Here is a 9,076-nt window from a genome sequence, read left to right on the forward strand (position 1 = left end):
TGATGTCACTGCAAACATGATGTCACTGCAAAAGACAAAACAGCACATAGCCTTCTTGTGACTGTATTTTGCTGACAGTCCACGAGCTAACAGCCTGAATTTAGCAGTGCTGTTCCCTTGGGAGACACACACTAATACTCAGCCTGAACTCAGCAGTGCTGTTCCCTTGGGAGACACACACAAACACACGGACACACACACACACACACACAACGAGCTGGTGGTTTTGTGCCTCCCCGCCAAAACACACACACATTGGCAGTTGTGCCACCCGGAGCCTCCAGTCTGCCAGTGTGAGGAAGGGACCAGATGGGTCCAGTAGTGTTGGGTCAAGGCGATGAGAGGGCAGCCGGAAGCGCGCGCATGCTCTGGACTCCTGCACGCGCCAAAATGGGTGCTCACGGGGCGCGCGGGAGTGAGGGGTGAGGGGTGAGGGATGAGAGGGAGGGGGACGGGGTGGAGGCAGCCCCTTCCCAGGCGGCAGCGGGGGCGGTGGTGCTGTTGCGCTTTTAAGCTGCTGCTTCACAGGAGCCGCGCCTCCGGTCGGTGGAGTCAGTTACAAGGGGAGCAGCCGCCCAGGGGCCGCCCCACAGCTCCCCGCAGAGGCCTCGGTGTCCCTTGCTGTTTTCCTGCCGCGCTCCGACTAGAGTCAAGGCAGCGGGAAGAGGCGGAGCCGCGAGAGCGCCGCCGAGCGGCCCCACCGGGTGGTCGCGGCCATAACAGCGGCTCCTCACCGGCTCACCTTCCGCGCCCCCGCCGCCGGAGGTGAGGGTAAGATGTCCGTGTCTGTGTATCCGTGTCCGTGTCAGCGCCCAGCGGCGGCCCCAAGGGGCAGGGCGAGGGCGGAGAGGAGGCTCCGGAAGTACCCGGACAAAGGGTAACCTGCCCGGGAGAGGCCCTGGTTCCCCAGGCGGGGCGAACGCGCCCCTTTCTCCTGTGACTGGCCCGCCGGGATCGCCGGGACTGCCGGAGGCTTGTGTGGGAGGAGGCGGAGGACGCGTCTCTCTGTCTCCTTGCGGGGGGCTGGCTTGGGGGCTGCTGGCACCTCTCGCCCTCCTCCCCGAGTCCCGAGCTGGGAGCCCGCGTCGCCCGCAGCCCTTTCGGGGCCCATGATCGCCCTCAGTCAGCCGGCCTACTCCCCAGAACCGCGACGGGTGCGGCAGGGCGGCTCCAGCTGTTGTTTGAGCACAGGCGGGGAAAAGGGAAAGGCCTTTAAGATTTTCGGTTTTTTGACAGGGCGCAGTGGCTCGTTCCTGTAATCCTAGCACTTTGGGCTGAGGGCTGTGGATCACCTGAGGTCAAGAATTCTAGACCAGCCTGGCCAACATGGTAAAACTCTGTCCCTACTAAAAATACAAAAGTTAGCTGGGCATGGTGGCAGGTGCTTGTTGAGATGGAGTCTCACTCTGTGGCCCAGGCTGGAGTGCAGTGGGGCGATCTCGGCTTACTGCAGCCTCCTTGTCTTGACAATCCATGGGTTCAAGCGATTCTCCTGCCTCAGCCTCCCGAGTAGCTGGGATTACAGGCGCCAGTCACCATGCCTGGCTACCTTTTGTGTTGTTTAGTAGAGACGGGGTTTCACCATGTTGGCCAGGCTGGTCTGGAACTCCTGACCTCAAATGACCCACCTCTGCCTCCCAAAGTTGTGTGATTACAAACCTGAGCAACCTCACGCGGACCCAAGGCCCTTAAGTGTAAAGGCCTCATTCTTCAGTCAGGTTTTCCTTGTTCCTGCATGTTCAGCCAATCATTTTTAAGTTTGTGTTTAAGGAGAAACTAACAATGAAAACGGACCCGTTGAGGGAGGAAAAGTTGGAATGCAGCCTCTGGTGCTGTTTGAGCGATCCCTCTCTCCCCGGTCGGGCCGCTGCTGTGTTCTGGAAAGGCGCATTTTACGGTGGATGTGGCAGGTAAGAGTCCTGTACAGGCGCTCTGCCTGCTTTTCCTTTCAGGCTTCTGTATCAGCTATTTTTCCCCTACAGAATGTGCCCCTGACAGCCACCCCCTAACCCCACCCAATTTGGCTTTGCACATCTGACCATCAAGGCTCTTCTGGGTCATATTTAGTTCATGCTGATGTTTCACCTCCTCCCCTCTTTCGTCCTTACTATTTTCGCTTTGGTCATATTATGCTGTGTTCTGTAAGGCTTTAAAAAAAAGTTTATGGTGGCAGGGGAGAATGTTTTATAATTATGCTTTGTGCTTTTTATCTCCTACTCAATAAATGCTTGGGAAATATTTGTTTTGTTGAATGTCTGACCCTATCCTAGCTATGTTGTGCTGGAACAAAAATCTTAACTGCCTTGTAAGTTAACTGCTAAGAATTTGTCAAAAGTGCAGAGATAACATCAAGAACTTGTCGTGGATAGTACAAAAAGTCTCTAAGGGCTTGATGGAAGTCTGTAAATTGACTTCATATGAAAGAGAGTGTAAGAAGTGAAAATGTAAAGCATGACTGGAGAGCCGGAGTGATGAAGCCAGGGTCCCTTTCTCCAGATCCTTTGTAACAGTGTTATGTGATCTGTTCTAAAAGATCATTCTGAAAGATAGTCCCAACTCGGAACGTAGGAAACCCTCCAGTGAGTTTCTGCAGCTTAGGTGGTTCAAATCCTCATCAGCACCTTTGTTTTCTCTGCCTCAGTTTGCTTACAATGATGTTCTCAGTAGCTGTAATTGCTGTCTGTCTTTGAATCCTTAAGCATTTTTTTTAGATGACAGGGATATATGTGCATTTTTATTTTACCAAGTGTTAGAATTTTTATTCTGCTTTTGTGGGCTCTGGGTTAGCTACGTGGTTGTTGTAAAATGATTAGCAAGGAACACTGCGCGTGCGTGCGTGTGTGTGTGTATGTGTGTGTGTGTGTTTAAGTTTCTTTTGTTATCAGAGGACTTAGAATTTTATTTTATATGATAATTCTGTCAATTTACTTTATTCTCCACTCCATATTTATTGAACGGCAAAGTATGAAAGTAATGTGTCCCATAACCAGCATTCAGAAGAATTACAACTGCTGTGTATCTGAAATTTTGTGTGTGTGTGTGTGGGGACAGAGTGTCACTCTGTCAGCCAGGCTGGAGTGCAGTGGTACGATCTTGACTCACTGGAACCGCTGCCAGCCAGGCTCAGGTGATTTTCCTGCCTCAGCCTCCTGAGTAGCTGGGATTACAGGCACCTGCTACCGCACCTGGCTAGTTTTTGTAGTATTAGTAGAGACAGGTTTCACCATGTTGGCCAGGCTGGTCTTGAACTCCTGACTTCGTGATCTGCCTGCCTCAGCCTCCCAAAGTGCTGAGATTACAGACGTGAGCTACTGCACCTGGCTGAACTTTCAAGAAGAAGTTTCTGCATCAGTTTTCAAAAAATTCTCATATCAAAATATAGCCATGCCCTACGTTTAGAAAGATACAGAAACTGAACATACTGGCAGGCAGTTTTGCTTGTTGGTGCTTGAGATAGAGCCACACGTTGGTCTCAGTGGATTTATGGAGAAAAATAGATACAGAAAGTTATTTCTAAATAAGACCAAAAAATCCTTTCTTAAGCAGTGACAGGTAAAGAGGTTGTCTTGGCTAACCTTGAATTGTGTTGCCCTTAATTGAGACAGTTGTATGGTGGGGATGGTAGTGGTGATAACCTTGTTTGAAATTTGTCTGCTTATAGTAACCTTGGTGGTGGCTGTCACAGACAACTTCATCCTCGCAGGCCTTAAAATTACTATAAAACTAATAGAATGGAGGAGAAACAAAGGACCTGAATGCTTAGATGCTTAAATAATTGTTCTGTGTTTTCATAACCGGTGAAAAAGAACAGTGTTAGAATCACTTAAATACTCCATGTAAGGAACACTGCCTGAATTTATATTGTGATTTTTGAGCATCATTTACTGTTTAAAAACTGGCATATTGTAGGTCATATTTCAAAGACAAATAGAACACTTATCTTTTCAAGATGGTGATAAAGCTTAACCTTATCAAAATTACAAAATGTAAAGCATATTCTTGAAAAATATTAATGCATAGTTTCAAATATAGGTCATCATTTTAGATGTCTTTCAAAAAAGATCATCTCTTAAGTATTAAACTGAACAAACATTGAACATATTGTAGAGTTTGTGCTCAAGGTGACGTTTCCTGGGGTGATGGATGTTTTATAATATGGGTAACAAAAACTTATTTTAAGAAGTTTAGAAAATTTTTAGGCAAAACTAGAAAATCATACCGGTAATTCTACCACTCAGAATGTACCACCATGAGAATTTTGTATCTTTCCAGTCCTCTGCTCATCTCTTTTCTCCTGTGCTTGTATGTGTTCCCTCTCCCTTACAAAATCAGATTTTGTTTTTGTAATCTGCTTTCTCACTCAACAATATTGTAGATCCGTGTCATAAGTTACTCCTCTACACAGTGCCTTCAGTTATTCTGTGGTTGTGTTGGATGACTATACCATCTAGTCATTCGTGTTTCCTGGTACTGAATACATAGGGGTGAGTGAGTGTGTGTGTGTGTGTGTGTGTGTGTGTGTGTGTTTTCTACCTTAACTAATGCTTTGGACATCAATAGGTAGAGCTAAATCCTTGAAACCTTCCAAGAGGTGGCTTTCATTTCTCATTGCTGATTTGTTTTCTAGAGATGGAACAAATTATATTGTATGGAAAAAATAATTTTTGAGATGAAGTCTCACTCTTGTCACCCAGGCTGGAGTGCAAAGGCATGATCTTGGCTCACTACAACCTGCACCTCCCAGGTCCAAGTGATTCTCCTGCCTCAGCCTCCTGAGTAACTGGGATTACAGGTGCCTGCCACCATGCCCAGATAATTTTTGTAATTTTAGTAGAGATGGGACTTCACCATGTTGGCCAGGCTGGTCTGGAACTCCTGACCTCAGGTGATCCACTCACCTTGGCCTCCCAAAGTGCTGGGATTCAGGAATGAACCACCCCACCCGGCCTTTTTTTCTTCTAGGTACCAGCTGTTATATATCAGATTGGTAAAAATGTTAGAAAGTGTGCCATGAAATGGGCATTCTCACAGTCATGGCAGAAAGTATAGTTATCTTTGACTTTCTAGAAAGCAGTCTGACATTCTAGAAACTTGCCTAACCTCTTCCCATTTAGGCAAGATGAATTCTGACCACCCCTCAGTGGCCAATCTTGTCCCTGTGATTCCATATCTCCCAGAAAGGGAGGACTAGTCTCAGAGAACACCCAGATTTGCTTGGCTTAGCCCACCTGACAGCTAATCACTGGAAATGGGGTGGGCTGGTAGAGTCCTTTGGTCAGGTTTTGTGTCAAGAGAGGGATGTGGAAAGATGGGAGAGAGGTAGCAAAACTGTGTTACTCAGTGGAACTAAGTAAGTTAACATAGAATGGCAAAGGAATGTTTCTTCCAAGGAAGAAATTCTAGGGAAGGAAGAAAGTGGAGGGGAAGGCAGCAGTTCTCAAAGTTTTGGGGTCAGGATTCCTTCACACTCGTAAAAATGTACTGATGGCCCAAGGAGCTTTTGTGTATGTAGGTGATATCTATTGGTATTTATCACTAGAAATTAAATCAGAAATATTTAAAATATTCTTTAACAGCTCACCAAATATTGTTATAAATGCTTTTATGAAAAGAAAATTTCTAAACCCAAAGTAGTACAATCTAACATCTTTTGCAAATTTCTTTAATGTTTTATTTGTCATTTGCATCTGCATTCCATTTATTGTGTGATATTTGCTTGAAAAAATGTGAAGAAAGGCGAATCTCATACAGATAGCCATTTTAGATCATTGTGGATGTTTCTTTTTTTTTCTTTTTTATGAGATGGGGTCTTGCTCTGTTGCCCAGGCTGTATTGCAGTGGTATGATCATGGCTTACTGGAGCCTCAGTCTCTGGGGACTCAAGTGAACCTCCCACCTCAGCCTCCAGAGTAGTTGAGACTACAGGTGTGTACTACCACACCTAGCTAATTTTTTGTATTTTTTGTAGAGACAGGGTTTTGCCATGTTGCCTTGGTTTCTTTTTTGATAACTCCATCAAAACTTGATTTTTCTTGAACTTTGGATCTTTTACCCTTGCATGATATGATAACATCATGCATTGGCCACTTTGAAAATAATGGTTCACCGAGATCTTCTGTATGTTGAAACATTTGATTATACAGTATCAACCGGGATCCGTGGTTCACATCATGTCCACCTCGGCCCCTGCTGCGGAGGGAGAGAGAACCCTCGCCCAGCCCGCGACGGAGAAAGAACCCGAAATGCCCGGTCCCAGTGAGGAGAGCCAGAAGGAAGAGGACTAGGACGACGACTAGGACGAGGACGATGGGGAGGAGGAAAAAGAAAAGAGTCGCATTGTGGAAGGCAAGAGGGGGAAGAAAAAAGTAGAGAGGTTGACAATGCAAGTCCCTTCCTTACAGAGAGCCATTTACAATTGCACAAGGAAAGGGGCAGAAACTTTGTGAAATTGAGAGGATACATTTTTTTCTAAGTAAGAAGAAAACCGATGAACTTAGAAATCTACACAAACTGCTTTACAACAGGCCAGGCACTGTGTCCTCATTAAAGAAGAATGTGGGTCAGTTCAGTGGCTTTCCGTTTGAAAAAGGAAGTGTCCAATATAAAATGAAGGAAGAAATGTTGAAAAAATTTAGAAACGCCATGTTAAAGAGCATCTGTAAGGTTCTTGATTTGGAGACATCAGGTGTAAATAGTGAACTAGTGAAGAGGATCTTGAATTTCTTAATGTATCCAAAGCCTTCTGGCAAACCATTGCCAAAATCTTCAACAACTTCTAGCAAAGGCAGTAAAAGGGAAAGGAAGAGTTCTGGAATGGCAAGGAAGGCTAAGCGAATCAAATGTCCTGGAATTCTGTCAGATGAATCTAGTAGTGATGAAGATGAAAAGAAAAACAAAGAAGAGTCTTCAGATGATGAAGATAAGAAAAGTGAAGGGGAGCCACCAAAAAAGACAGCCAAAAGAGAAAAACCTAAACAGAAAACTACTTCTAAAAGTAAAAAATCTGTGAAAAGTGCCAATGTTAAAAGCAGATAGCAGCACCACCAAGAAGAATCAAAACAGTTCCAAAAAAGAAAGTGAGTCTGAGGATAGTTCAGATGAGGAAACTTTAATTGAAAAGTTGAAGAAACCCCCTACAGATGAAGAGTTAAAGGAAACAATAAAGAAATTGCTGGCCAGTGCTAACTTGGAAGCCAAGTTACAATGAAACAGGTTTGCAAAAAGGTCTATGAAAATTATCCTACTTATGATTAAACTGAAAGGAAAGATTTCATAAAAACAACTGTAAAAGAGCTAATTTCTTGAGATAGAGGACAGAGAAGATGACTCATTCCCATAGATTTGAAGATCTGATTTATACTATTATACCAGCAAAGAGAATGTATTTCCTTTTCTAATCCTTGTTAAGCAACGTTAGAACTTATTGCGACCTTTTTATCTTGAATGTTATGTGAATTTGAGTTTGCTATTTTAAATTGCATTTCTATGCCACTTTTAGTTTAAAATCTTGCATGGCATTAATTGTTCCTTGCTTTTATAGTTGTATTTTGTACATTTTGGGTTTCTTTATATAACGTCATAGATTCTTGAACTGTTGTGGCTTTTAGTGCACTTAATATTAGCTAGCTTAAGACATACTTTTAATCAAGTAGAACAAAAACTATTATGACTGGGATTTATACACACAGAGATTGCAGTATTTAGTATATGAAATATTTTGAATATACATCTCTGTCAGTATGAAAATTCAGCAGCAGCGTGTCCATCATATTAAAAATATACAAGCTACAGTTGTCCAGTTGACTGAATTGGAACTTTTCTCCTGCGTGTGTATATATGTCAGATTGTCAGCATGACAAAAGTGACAGATGTTATTTTTGTATTTTTAAAAAACAGTTTGTTGTATATAAAGTTTTTTATTTCTTTTGTGCAGACCACTTTTTAAACTCACATAGGTGGGTGTCTTTACAGTTGTAGACTATGGAATGTCAGCGTTCAGCCAGACAGTATGATGGAGCAGTGAAAGTCAATTCAGTGATGGAACACTGAAGGAACAGACAGTTATCCTGCTTTGCCTCAAAAGTGTCATCAATTTGTAATTTTACTATTAACTCTGCAAAAGTGTCTGTAGGTATGTTTTATATTAAGGAAAGACCAAATATCAACATATCAAAGCTTCAAAAACTTTGGGAAAGAGTGTGATTAAGTACAAGCTCATTTGGTTTATAATAAAAGAACCTGTTTTTATTAACTGCTTTTGCCTATATAAAATGCTGATATTTACCGGAAACCTAGCCACCTTCATGATTACGATTAAAGTACCAGATTATAATGCCAGAATATAATGTGCAGGCAATCGTGGATATCTCTGACAAGATGTGTCTCAAAAATAATATACTTTTATGTTAAAGAAATTTAATGTTTCTCTGGAATTGGGGCTCTTGGCTTTTAAAGTTTGGCTAATCAGTGTTGATTCTAGATGATCAACATAATGGACCACTCCTGAATGAGACTGATTTTGTCTTTCAAATTTACTGTCTTAAATCAGTTTATTAAATCTGAATTTTAAAACATGCTGCTTATGACAGAATGACACATTTGATGTGCCAATTAAGTGTTGAAAACTATGTTTGCGTCATAGAACAGAAATATATAAAAATATATGTTGAATGTTAACAGGTATTTTCACAGATTTGACTTGTTTCTTGATAGTTACTCAGACACTAGGGAAAGGTAAATAGAAGTGAACAAAATAAGCAACTAAATGAGACCTAATAATTGGCCTTTGATTTTAAATATTTAATTTGTTCTTATAAACTGTGTCAACAAAAATAAATCTAAAAAAATCACATGTAATTGTGTCCCAAAAATATATGTATAGTAATGGCATTTATTGGTATTACTTGGATCATGTGATAGACTAAAATGTCAGAATTTTATGGTGTTTGAATTAGTTATCTATTGCTGTGTAATGAATTTAGCAGCTTAAAACAACACACATTATCTGTTTCTGTGGGTCAGGATTCTGTGCAGTTTACCTTGGGTTCACTGGCTTGGCCTCTCACCAGGCAGTGGT

At 42.6% G+C, this 9,076-nt stretch overlaps 1 pseudogene across 1 annotated transcript; it reads left to right on the forward strand.

The window, feature by feature from the left end:
• The first annotated feature begins 491 nt into the window (after positions 1 to 491).
• LOC111534797 lies at positions 492 to 8,842 on the forward strand (annotated as a pseudogene). The gene is made up of 3 exons (XR_004229012.1): positions 492 to 771; positions 1,771 to 1,910; positions 6,144 to 8,842. The product of XR_004229012.1 is annotated as a protein DEK-like (transcript).
• Positions 8,843 to 9,076: the final 234 nt, after the last annotated feature.

This window comes from Piliocolobus tephrosceles, chromosome 6 (genome assembly GCF_002776525.5).
Source record: "Piliocolobus tephrosceles isolate RC106 chromosome 6, ASM277652v3, whole genome shotgun sequence".
NCBI classification, from domain to species: Eukaryota; Metazoa; Chordata; class Mammalia; order Primates; family Cercopithecidae; genus Piliocolobus; species Piliocolobus tephrosceles.